This window comes from Balaenoptera borealis (assembly GCF_965194805.1).
Source record: "Balaenoptera borealis genome assembly, chromosome: 19".
NCBI classification, from domain to species: Eukaryota; Metazoa; Chordata; class Mammalia; order Artiodactyla; family Balaenopteridae; genus Balaenoptera; species Balaenoptera borealis.
Genome location: NC_138878.1, coordinates 17,466,386 through 17,478,822, shown reverse-complemented (window position 1 = coordinate 17,478,822; position 12,437 = coordinate 17,466,386). Strand labels below are relative to the sequence as shown.

Here is a 12,437-nt window from a genome sequence, read left to right as displayed (position 1 = left end):
GGGGCTAGCAAGGCAGGTAATCAGAGGCTAGAACATGACCTTTCTGGGGCCTTGATGGGTTCTCTCAGCACCAAAGCATGGCTCCTGTGCACCTCTTTGGGTTTCATCCTCCTTCCCCCTCTCCTGGGATCTAGTTCCCCTCCTAGGACTGAGAACCAGGACCTGAAACATTCCTGTTGGAATGAAGCTCCTGCCCACCACCCCACCCCACCACTCCTATTTGGTCAACAGGCCCCAAATGCCACCCCACAGCTGGGAGCCAAGGACAATCCTGACGGTAACCCTGTCTGGACTCTCCTTCCCAGCCTTCTGTCCTCCCTCAGCTTGCAGGTCTCAGCATCCTTTGAATTTTTTTAGGATGCTACCCTTCTACTTTGTTTCATCAGTTCATCTGCCCGCCATCTGTCCCTCTTTGGGAACAGAGTGAGACTGAGGAGGGAGGGAGAGAGACCAAGATGGGCGGAGATATAGGGACTGAGAGACTGGGGACCAAATGGAGATGGGTAAGGACAGAGGAACACAGAGTCTGAGACAGGAAAACGTGTGTAAGGATGGAGACTAGGCCAGAAGTCTGTGGTGCAGAGCCCAGAGCTGGAGGCCAGTGGGGGTGGTGGGAGCCCCAGTTCCTGCCTTCTCCACAGGAGCCTGGCCAGCCTGGGTTTTAGGTGTCAATACACCCTGGGCCGCTAGAGGGTGCTCTGAATCTTCTCACTACACCAGTTATTGGCCAGACCTGGAAAAATGGGTGGCCCAGAGGGTTAGGATGCCTAGGAATACATAGGTCCAGCTGCATCGCTGGCCTTGGTAAAAAGGATGACAACATGAAAGGGAGTAAACCCTTACCCCCAGGTCCTGCCCAGCCTGACTCTTAGTGCCCTGACACATACCCACTCATGGCCTTGCTGCCACCCTCTCACCCCTGATCTGTTTCAACCCCACTTCTACCCTCAGTTTCACAGCTGTAGAGACAGGGTATGGAGTCAGAGCAGGCTTCAGGACCAGCAGACTGGGGTTCAAATCTGAGCTCTACCACCTCTAGCCAAGTAGCTTGGGGAGTCTCCTGACCTCCCTAAGCTTCGGTTTGCTCATCTTAAAAATGGGGATGGGGACTTCCCTGGTAGTGCAGTGGTTGAGAATCCACCTGCCAATGCAGGGGACACGGGTTCGATCCCTGGTCCGGGAAGATCCCACATGCCGCGGAGCAACTAAGCCCGTGCGCCACAACCACTGAGCCTGCGCTCTAGAGCCCACGAGCCACAACTACTGAGCCTGTGTGCCACAACTACTGAAGCCTGCATGCCTAGAGCCCATGCTCTGCAACAAGAGAAGCCACTGCAATGAGAAGCCCGCACACCGCAACGAAGCATAGCCCCCGCTTGCTGCAACTAGAGAAAGCCCGCGCAAAGCAACAGAGCCCCAACGCGGCCAAAAAAAAAAAAAGAAAAGAAAAATGGGGATGAATAAATGTACACTGTAGGGTGGCCCTGAGGAACACTGATGGTTTTGGAGAACATTTGATTCAGTGCTTGGTTCATGGCGGCTTTCAGCTGGCAGGATGCTGTAACTGGGTGTGAGACAGTGAAGAGGTTCTGAGAGCTTGTAGGTCATGTATGCTGCTGATACAAGGACAAGTGGACTGGCTGTTACTGAGTGACACAAGTGTCCAGAGCCCTTCCTCTGCCAGGCCAGGAAGGCAGGAGGAACTGATCCAGGGGGCAAAGGGTCAGATTCTAATGACTCCAAATATATGCATGCAGACATACCTCAGAGATACTGTGAGTTTGGTTCCAGACCACCACAATAAAGTGAAGGTCGCAGTAAACTGAGTCACATGAATTTTTTTTTTGTTTTCTGGTGCATCTAAAAGTTGTTTACACTATAGTCTAGCCTATTAAGTGTGCAATAGCATTGTCTAAAAAAACAATGTACATACCTTCATTAAAAAATACTTTAGTGGACTTCCCTGGTGGCACGGTGGTTAAGATCCCACATGCCGTGGAGCAACTAAGCCCGTGCGCCACAACTACTGAGCCTGTGCTCTAGAGCCCACGAGCCACAACTGCTGAAGCCTGCGTGCCTAGAGCCCATGCTCTGCAACAAAAGAAGCCACTGCAATAAGCCCGCACAGCACAACGAAAAGCAGCCCCCGCTCGCCGCAACTAGAGAAAGCCCGTGCACAGCAATGAAGACCCAACACAGCCAAAAATAAAAAATAAAAAAAATAAAACTTTAGTGCAAAAAAATGCTAACCATCATCTGACAAAACAGCATTGCCACAAACCTTCTATTTATAAAAGATGCAACATCTGCGAATCACAATAAGGTGCAGAGCAATAAGACATGTTATGCCTGTACTCTCATTCACACTTAGGGAAAGTATTCCAAGCAGAGAGCACAAGGAGGGCAGCACCAGTGAACGCTCTTCAAGGATCATCACCTCAGGTCTATAGGTAGGAGTATGGAAGGGTTTTTAGGCAGAGGAGATACGAAGTCATTCCAATCTGTGTTTTAGGAGCACCTCTTACCCTGTGGGGATGGGTTAGAGAGAGCAGGCTAGGGATTGGGAGGCTGTTACGGCTGGGGAGAAGAAAACCATGAGATAGGGCCTGGGGGAGCAGGAGGAGGAAGGGTTCAGGGTGCTGCCCATTTCCTGCTGGGTCACTACGTGGTGGGGAGCAGGGGTTTGTGTGTAGGCAGTCTGGAACCAGAGGATGTGTAGTTATGAACACGTGTCGGGGGGGAAATGACTCCATGGCCCAGGAGAGAATCATGGCTTGAGGTGTGGACAGGAAGCTAAGGGGTAGGGCTCAGCTTTCCATGAGATCAGGAGGCCCTAAACAGAGCCCCAGAGCTACCAGAGGAAAAGGAGCCCTAGAAGGAGATGGAGGAGGAGCAACCACAGGGAGAGGAAGAGGACAGGAGGGTGCAGCTCCAAGAGGGGTCAGGCAGGATGAGGACTGGAAACTGTCCTCAAGCCTGGGCCCCAGAGGCCTGGAGTTGGCTCTGGAAGTTCAGCGGTGTCCATGTGTCTGTAGGGACCTTAAAGGATGCACGGTGGTCGGAGCTGTGACTCGGAGGACGAATCCTGGGTCTGTCTCCTTAGGGTCTCCAGGCGGAGGGTTGGCTGTGAACGGGGTATGGAGGCTGTTTAGAGCTCCTCGTGTGAGCTGTATGGGGTCCCCCGGGAGTGCGGCCCAGGCCAAGGGCCACAGAGGAACCGGGTGGGGGGGCACTTAGAGGTCCCCGCGGGAGCGTCCCCGTATTGAGTCCCTCGGAGGCCCCGAGAGACTCCAGGGTCGGAGCAGCCAATCAGTCGGCTATGGGGCTGGGCCCGGGTCGCGGCCCGCCGGGGGCTGGGACCTCACCTGCGGACGCCTGAGCGCGGCCTGCGGAATCCCAGAGGCCGCGGCGGCCCCCTGGGGCCCGGAAGCGCCGCCTCCCGCGAGCCCCGCGCGGAGCCAGGCGCCCTGTCCCGACGCGGCGCGCGCTGTCGCGATCCGGCGGCGGATGACGTGGCGGGGGCGGGGCCTGAGCGGTCGCGGCTGTGGCGGTGACAGCGCGACCGAGCATCCCGGGGCGCCGGGCCACCACGAGGTAACGGGCCGCGGGCGAGCGCGCCGAGGGAGCCGGGCCGTGGGAGCGGGGCCGGGGGAGCCGGGCCGAGGGAGCAGGGCCGCGGGAGCCGGGCCGGGGCCGCGTTCTGCTGGGGCCGAACTCTGCGCCGCCGCTGCATGCGGGATGCGGCTCCCGGAGCCCAGCACCGGGCAGGCGGGCCGCGGGCACGTGAGAGACGCTGCGAGTGAGCGCGTGCCCGAGGGGGACGCCGTGCGTGTGAGCGGGCCCTTGAGCGTGAGGGGGACTCCAGGAGTGTAACACTGAGCGTGTGAGGAGGACGCTGTGTGTTTATGTGTGTCTGTGTGTGTGAGAGAGTCAGTCTGAGGGTGACCCTGAGTGTGCGAGACGCAGAGTGTGAGGGTGACGCTGTTAGTGTGACGGAGACTCGGTGTGTGTGTGAAAGAGACCCTAGTGTGGAGGTGACTCCATGAGTGTGAGAGGGACTCAGAGGGAGATTGTGAGAGACTGAGTATGAGAGAGACCGCGGTCAGAGTGACCCTGAGTGCGACCCTGTGAACGTGAAAGAGACCGTGTGAGATACTCCAGTGTGAGTCTGGTGCTGAAAAAGAAGCTGTGCTGCGTGGGAGAGACTCTGAAAATGAGTAAAGGCCCGGGGGACGAGCCTGAGGATGTGAGCACCTGAGCAGAGCTTCCTGGGGCCGCGGGGAGACTGGCCTGTTGGAGGGAGGACGGTGTGTGCTCCTGCTACTATGGCTCTTCTTAGTGTCTTCACATCCTGTCATCTTGTTTGATCATCTCATGTCGTAAATGGAAGGCGATATTTGTGAAACATTAAGAGAATTCTTCACAAAGCACTGAGCAAACAGTCTGGGCACCACTTGTGTTATATAGCCAGTGATAAGCAGGAATCAATATTTAATTTAACATTTGTTTTTGAATACCTCTTGTGTGCACTGGAATGTGTGCTTGGTAAAAAGAATTCAGTCTCTGCCCTTGATGGGGAAGAAAAAGCACTACCGGTGAATTTAGCACCGGGCTAGCAGAATGCTCAGCCATCTGGTGCTTATCTCTGAGAGCTGCTCCCTGATTTTGAAGATCTGGGAGGAGCAGACTTTTGAAAGCCTGTGAGCGCTTCCTGAGATCATTTTCAACTCTCTGTTCTTGTTCGGAGGCCCTTGAGGAAACGGCCCAGGCTGCCTACATTGCTGAGGTCCCACTGTGTGCTAATGGCTTTTGCTTCCCAACTTTGGTCTCAGATTGTCATTAAAAGTTCTTATATTTGGGGGCTTCCCTGGTGGCGCAGTGGTTGAGAATCTGCCTGCCAATGCAGGGGACACGGGTTCGAGCCCTGGTCTGGGAAGATCCCACATGCCACGGAGCAACTGGGCCCGTGAGCCACAATTACTGAGCCTGCGCGTCTGGAGCCTGTGCTCCGCAACAAGAGAGGCCGCGATGGTGAGAGGCCCGCGCACTGCGATGAAGAGTGGTCCCCACTTGCCGCAACTAGAGAAAGCCCTCGCACAGAAACGAAGACTCAACACAGTCATAAATAAATAAATAAAAGAACGTGAATTTCTTTAAAAAAAAAAAGTTCTTATATTTGATTTTCCTTTCCTGACAAATTTGTGGGAAACCACAAGCCTGATAGTCTCCTGTCTGCCTCCTTCCCTGTCTGACTGTGGACATATTTTTATTACAAACCAAAAATAAATACCAGTTATGTGACTGATCTCTCTGGCATTTCTTGGTACAGGAAATTTCCTGACTTCTGTCCTTTGTCCTTCCTGCTGTAGTCTCCAGGATGTGTGGACACTTTACTACAAAAGTGATGCAAGTGGTGCTCAAGGGACCTGGGACAGAGGGAACAGCAGTTGTCTAGACATGCATGATTCGAAAGGACCAGGCTGGTTCTCAGACACGTGTTCAGTTACACCCCACTGTGGGTGTGTTGGAACTTCTAAGTAATTGAGTGCTACCCCTGCTGGGCATGTAAAAATTAGATTTTACAAAAGGAAATATCGTCCTGCTGCTTACTAGGTTCATTTTTTGATAAGTTGCCTCTCACTCTTTGTTGCAGAGATTAATTGGAGACACGTGGAATTAGGCCTGGCTGTGGAGACTTCATTTTCTTCTTCGTACCTGACCATTTATGATGAGGTGGCTTATGAAAGTGTGATGTTTGCTTATTTCCTCACAGGTGAATATTATTGCTCTGTTCTTCGTTAATTTTCTTGGATCTTTGCGAGTTGTAAAGCGTTTTAGTTAGTTGAGTACAATACTAGTAAAGAGAATGGCTCACACATAATTAACAGTTATGTAACACTATAATTATTATAAAAATAAATTATATATTTATTATATCTCTTTCTAAAGAGTAATTGTGGTGGTTTATATTTAAAGATACTTGCAATGAGGAAGTAAAAATAGGAAACCAAAGCCATGGAAAAGACTAGATATCAAGTACTGTTGAAAAGTGAGGGTATCTATTCACTGTGATTGGGAGCTGAATTTGATATTGAGTTTCCTGGTGTCCTAGGTGAAAAGACAAATGTAAAGAGTCACATAATTTAAGTTTAAGCATAAAAAAAGTAATGCATTTTCATTGTAGAAATCTTGTAAAACTCAAAGTATAAAAAAGAAAAAAGTCTTCTGTGTTTTCACCACATTTAAGATTTTGGTGTCTTTCTCAACAGCGTTTTTTTTTTTTCATAGTCATCAATTATAAAAGTTTTAGAATACAGCTTATAAAATATTCTCTGTAACTGAACTTTGAAAGAGACAATTTTTCTCCCTGAAAATTGCATATGATAGTTTCATGGTTAAATTTTCATGAGGAACTTTTAGTGGTCTGGTGAATTCCTTTATTATCTGCTGCACAGGAGCTTGGAAAATATGATGAAAACCTGTTAGAAAGCTGTGTTATGTCCTTACAAGTGGGGTTTAACACTAGTTTCTCAAGGCAGGAACTTACTTACAGGGTGTGTGGAATTGTTTAATGAACACTGTCTTCAACAATGAGTTTAGAGACTGTTTTGTTTTGTTTTGTTTTGCCGTGCCGAGGGGCTTGCGGGATCTTAGTTCCCCAACCACGGATCGAACCTGGGCCCCCTGCAGTGGAAGCACAGATCCTAACCACTGGACTGCCAGGGAATTCCCAAGAGACTGTGTTTTCGAGAAAGGGAGACTGAGACACACACATGCAGGGACACAAGGATATGTGTGGAGAAAGAAGTCAGCCAGGATGTTGAGGAAAATGGTGGGAGAAGAAGGGTGTTAGAGGCAAAGGACTCAGTATGAGCAAAGATGTGTTTTTCTGATGGGCTCTGGAAACCCTGGACTACTCCAGGTTCTGGAAATTGTAAGTAATTCAGTGTGGCTGGACCATGGGAGGGACCATATGCAGCAGGGGGTCTGGTGATAAGGCCCTGATAAGAAGGTTGGAATTGATCCTAAAGACCTCGGGCAGCACCTGAGGAAGGGTTTCTAACTGTGCTCTGATAGCAACCAACTCAGTAGATAGTAAGGTTGGTATTCTGTTGTGAAACTTGAGGAGCCAAAGCAGTTTTTCCCTGTTGGAAGGCTGTCTCCCACCCCTGGATCTGCCCCCATTTCCTGCATGGAGGTAAGCCCTATTGCAGGTGCCTTTTTTTCTGTTTTTCCCCTCAGAATTCACATAATTTTAGACAAGAACTATGTTGGGACATTCCATTTTCAGGTGTTCTAGATCCTTGCTGATTTTGTTTACTTGTTCTATTGACGACTGAGAGAGGTGTATTGAAGTCTCCAACTATAATCGTGGATTTGTCTATTTTTCCTTTCAGATCTATCACTTTTTGCTTCATGTGTTTTGAAGCTATGCTGTTGGAGGAAATACACGTTTAGAATTTTCTTCTTGCTGAATTGACCTCTTTATCATTATATAATGTTCTCTTTTATCCCTAGCAATACTTCTTATTCTGAAGTCTCGTCGGATGTTAATATAGTTACTCCCCCTTGGTTTTGATTAGTGTTTACATGTTTTTTTCACCATCTTTTTACCTGTAACTTATGTCTTTATAGTTCAAGTGGGTTTCCTGTAAACTGCATATTGGGCTTTGCATTTTTATCTAACCCAACAATGTCTGTCTTATAATTGGTGTGTTTAGATCATTTACATTTCATGTTATTATTGATATGGTTGGATTAAAATCTGCCACCTTGCTAGTTGTTTTCTGTTTTCTACTTATTTCATATGTTCTTTGCTTCTTTTTTCTTCTTTTTTCTACCTACTTTTGGATTGAGTATTTTTTATGATCTGTTTTATCTCCACTGTTGGCTTATTATTTATACCGTTTTTAACTTTCTAGTGTTTGCCCTAGTTTCACAATGTACATCTTTAATTAATCACAGTCTACCTTTAAATAATATTACATCAATTTTCGCATATAATATTATATAAGAACCTTACAGTAGTATAACTCCCAGTTCTTCTTTCTTATCTTTGTGCTATTGTTGTCATACACTTTACTTTTACCTATGCAATAAATTAACACTGCATTGCTACTATTTTTGCTTTAGGCAGTTAGTTATATTCTAAGGCAATTAATAGAATCAAAAAAGTATATTTTTTAATATTTACCTCAGACCATTTGATAGTGTCCTACAACTCTTAGATGCTCTATTCTGTTTTTTTTCCACATTTTGACTCGTATGGTTTTCATTTCTCTGCTGAAATTCCACATATGTTCCTGCATGCTGACCAAATTTTCCATTAGAGCCTTTAATGTATTAATCATAGTTATTTTATTTATTTATTTATTTTTTAATTTATTTTATTGAAGTACAGTTGGTTTACAATGTTGTATTAATTTCTGCTGTATAGCAAAGTGATTCACATATAAATGTATATATGTATATTCTTTTTTTTTTTATAAATTTATTTATATTTGGCTGCGTTGGGTCTTTGTTGCTGCGTGTGGGCTTTCTCTAGCTGTGGCGAGCGGGGGCTACTCTTCATTGTGGTGCATGGGCTTCTTACTGCAGTGGCTTCTCTTGTTGCAGAGCACGGGCTCTAGGCACACAGGCTTCAGTAGTTGTGGCTCGTGGGCTATAGAGCGTAAGTTCAGTAGTTGTGGCGCACAGGCTTAGTTGCTCCGCGGCATGTGGGATCTTCCAGGACCAGGGCTCGAACCCTTGTCCCCTGCATTGGAAGGTGGATTCTTAACCACTGTGCCACCAGGGAAGTCCCAGTCATAGTTATTTTAAATTCCCTGTCTGATAGTTCCAATATCTGGATCATCTCTAAGTCTTGTCCTATTGATTAATTTGCCTCTTGATAGTGGGTTGTTTTTGTTGCTTTTTGTATGTTGCTTGTGATTTGTTATTGATTGTCAGATGTAATATGTGGAAAAGTAGAGATTGAGGTACATAGTCTTTATTCTGGGAAATGGGTACAACGTCTTCTTTTGCTAGCCTGTTAATGTGGGAGTTTGAGTCATTTAGGAGGTGAGTTGGGTTTGGGTTTTGTTGTTGCTATGGTTACCTTAGGTGCACCAGTGGCTCCAAATTCCTCTGGTGTTTCCTTGCCCTGAGGGTGGATTTTTCTGTGCTTATGCTCCACCTTCAGCATTAGGCTTCTTTGTGCACCTGTGCCTCAACACACAGTGTACCACAGCCTTGTTGCTGGGTGCTTGCTAACCTGGTGGTGGGGAGTAGAGGGGTTCTCTGTGGTCTTGGTTCAGCCTGAGCCTTAAGCAGGCCCTATTTCCCTGGGTCTGGGGGATTGGATCTTTCTGGGTGAGCCTGCCATGTCTAATGGTCTGGACCAGAATTTCCTGCTCCTCCCGCAGGCAGAGAGGATTGTTTTCTTTTTCTTTCACCCTGTCCCAGCTGCCTTGGGAATGACAGAGTTTCCCCATTCCCCTGGGGTTTAAGATTTGTAGAGAAGGGAGCAGGTGGACCTTCGTATTTTTCCCAGAGCAATGACTGCTTTCCTCCTCCAGGCCGGCACTTCTGAGAGGCTTTCTCTGGCCTAGTATTTCTTGTGAACACCCACTGAGGTCTCACTGGAGAAAACCCTCGAAGTGTCTATGGCTCTTGCTAACCCAAACTTGACCTTTAGTAATTCATTAAAACTTGTTCCCGAATTCTTCTTTCCTGCCTGTATGGTGGTTCCATTGTTCTCCCTCCGCCACAGGTAAGCCAGAACTTGCATCTCTCTGGGAGGTATCTGTTTTTCCTTAAATCTCAGTCTGGTTGGTTGGCCTGTAACCTCAGCTCTCTAATGATTTCAAGAAAAGTTACAATTCTGTAGATTATCTGCCTTTTTCTTGTCATTGGAGTGGGAGTGATGCTTTTCCCAGCTTTCTACATCTTAAGTGAAAGTTAGAAGTCAAGGCAGTTACATTTCATACTATTTTTAAATTTTCCAGTGAAGTGAGTTTACCTCTCTTTTTCCCTCCCTGTGATATTGTGATTATTTATTTGGTCTTTGTCCACTGTTCCTGTCCCACAGCTCTTGTAATTTCCTAATAAGCCATAGAGGCATCTTTTGTTATAACATTTGTTTTGTTCCCAGTTCCTGAAATAGCTCCAGATCAGTAAAGGTTAAACAGATGTCTTTTCTTATTTATATAACCAGCCCCTTTCAACACACCTGAGTTTTTGTTAATGAGGTGATTGTTGGAAAGCATCTAGATCCTCTAAGGATGGGGGTTGCTTGTCGAGGGAACCAACCCTGTGATTAGAAGGTTTGGAAGTTTTAGTCCAGGTCTGACCTCCTGGGAGGGGAGAGGGTCTGGAGATTGAATCAATCACCAATGGTCAGTGATTTGATCAGTTATGCCTTTGTAATGAAGCCTCCATAAAGAACCCAAAAGGACAGGTTTTGGAGAGTTTCCCGTGCCTCTTCTCCATACCTTGCCCTCTGCATCTCTTCCATCTGGCTGTTCCTGAGTTATATCCTTTATAATGAACTGGTAATCTAGTAAGTAAACTGTTTTCCTGAGTTCTGTGGGCAGCTCTAGCAAATTAATTGAACCCGAGGAGGGGATAGTGGGAGCCTCCGATTCATAGCCAGTTGGTCAGAAGCACAGGAACAACCTGGACTTGCGATTTGGCATCTTAAGTTGGGTGGGGAGGGCTGTTTTGTAAGATTGAGCCCTTAACCTGAGGAATCTGTTGCTATTTCCAGGTAGGTGGTGTTAGAATTGATTAAACTGTAGCAGACACCAGATCTGCTGGGTGTTGCAGAATTGTTTGATAGAAAATGCAGTCTGGTATCAGAAGTCCAAATAGAATACCTGGTAACCTCCTCCCCCTCCCCACCAGCTAGGGTCTGATGAATAGGGGGAGGCTGGAGTGACCACTGGGGCCAGGTTTCTCTGCTTGCCTCCATGTTGAGTTGAGTGGAAAAGGGCAACCTAAGTCTCTGTGCACTGACTTTTTTGTTTTTTAAAGGAATGTAAGGTGCGGGGTGAGGGGGGGGGACCCTTTCCCTCTACCCATTTTAGGTTCCTTGGCTGGGGCGTTGTAAATTAGACTGGCAAAAGACAGATTAACAAGAGAAAAACAATCAAGTTTATTAATGTGCATAGAGCATACACATGGAAGCACTCACTGATGAAGAGCCTGCACCTGACTCTTTTTTTTTTTTTTTTTTTAATTTATTTTTGGCTGCGTTGGGTCTTTGTTGCTGAGCGCGGGCTTTCTCTAGTTGCAGCGAGCGGGGGCTACTCTTTGTTGCGTTGCGTGGGCTTCTCATTGCGGTGGCTTCTCTTTTTGAGGAGCACGGGCTCTAGGCGCGCGGGCTTCAGTAGTTGTGGTACATGGGCTCAGTAGTTGTGACTTGTGGGCTCTAGAGCGCAGGCTCAGTAGCTGTGGCGCACGGGCTTAGTTGCTCCACGGCATGTGGGATCTTCCCAGACCAGGGCTCGAACCCGTGTCCCCTGCATTGGCAGGTGGATTCTTAACCACTGTGCCACCAGGGAAGCCCCTGCACCTGACTTTTATGTGAGACAGGCTCCTCAGGTGTTTCCTAGTTTTGTTTTCATGCATATCTGAGCTCACCTGACAGACACATGAAAACAGATATTTTCCCACGTGCCAGCATAGAGTCACCTTCATGGCTTGGTGCCAGGAGTGAAAGGAAAAGTGGTGCTGCCTTAAAGCCAGGCCTCATAATAAGCAAAGTAGGCTGGCTCAACTCCTCTGGGAGTGGGGGAAGGCTTATTAATGGCCCCAGAGGAGCTTTTTCACTTGGGCTCAGGTCTAGACTCTGGAGGGGTACTGGGACAGGTAAGGCAGGAGTTTTGAGTGGGGCTTGTGGAGACTGGAGTTTTCCCTGAGAACTACTCAGTCTTGAGTGGCTGTAGTTCACTTGCTCTGAGCTCCATGAGGCAAGATTCCAGCACATCCGTTGTTGTTGACTAGATGAGAAGGTTCTGGGAAGATGACGTACTGATCCCATTCTTATTCCTGGAAGTTATCTCTGTGACCTTAAAGGACTGACTCCTGGGAGGGAATTAAGTGGCTTATCAGATTCCTTTCTCCAGAAGATGAACTAGGAGTTGGGGATCTGAATTCCCAATTCCTAGGGCACAGAAATTGAGGAAGAGAGAAGGTCCTGCTGAGTTCAGGGTCAGGAAGGTGCTTGTCTTCCTCTGACAGATTCTGGGTCCTTCGTAGGTAGGTTGGTGTGGGATCCATCTTCCTTGAGGTTTCTGGACTGGCCCAATGATGATCCAAAAGAAGTAGTGTGCATGTGTGTGCATGTGTGTACGTGTGCACACCGTCTCCCTACAGGATGCCTTCCAATGCCAGATCTGTGGATAAGAGGAGACTTATAGCTTTGTTTTGGTGTCAAGATTACTGGGTCCTGTTTT

General features: G+C 47.6%; 1 protein-coding gene across 6 annotated transcripts in view; it reads left to right on the top strand.

The window, feature by feature from the left end:
* Positions 1–78: 78 nt before the first annotated feature.
* SLC7A6 (solute carrier family 7 member 6) overlaps positions 79–12,437 on the top strand; it is a 38,404-nt gene continuing 26,045 nt past the window's right edge. For 3 of the 6 annotated variants that reach the window (XR_014238010.1, XM_082369907.1, XM_082369904.1), the window contains exons 1-2: positions 79–3,089; positions 5,654–5,773. The gene's annotated coding sequence lies outside the window, so the exon portion shown is untranslated. Of the gene's footprint in view, positions 3,090–3,619; positions 3,800–5,653; positions 5,774–7,397; positions 12,241–12,437 lie in introns of those variants that run through there. The other 3 variants (XM_082369908.1, XM_082369905.1, XM_082369906.1) reach the window with 2 other exon arrangements.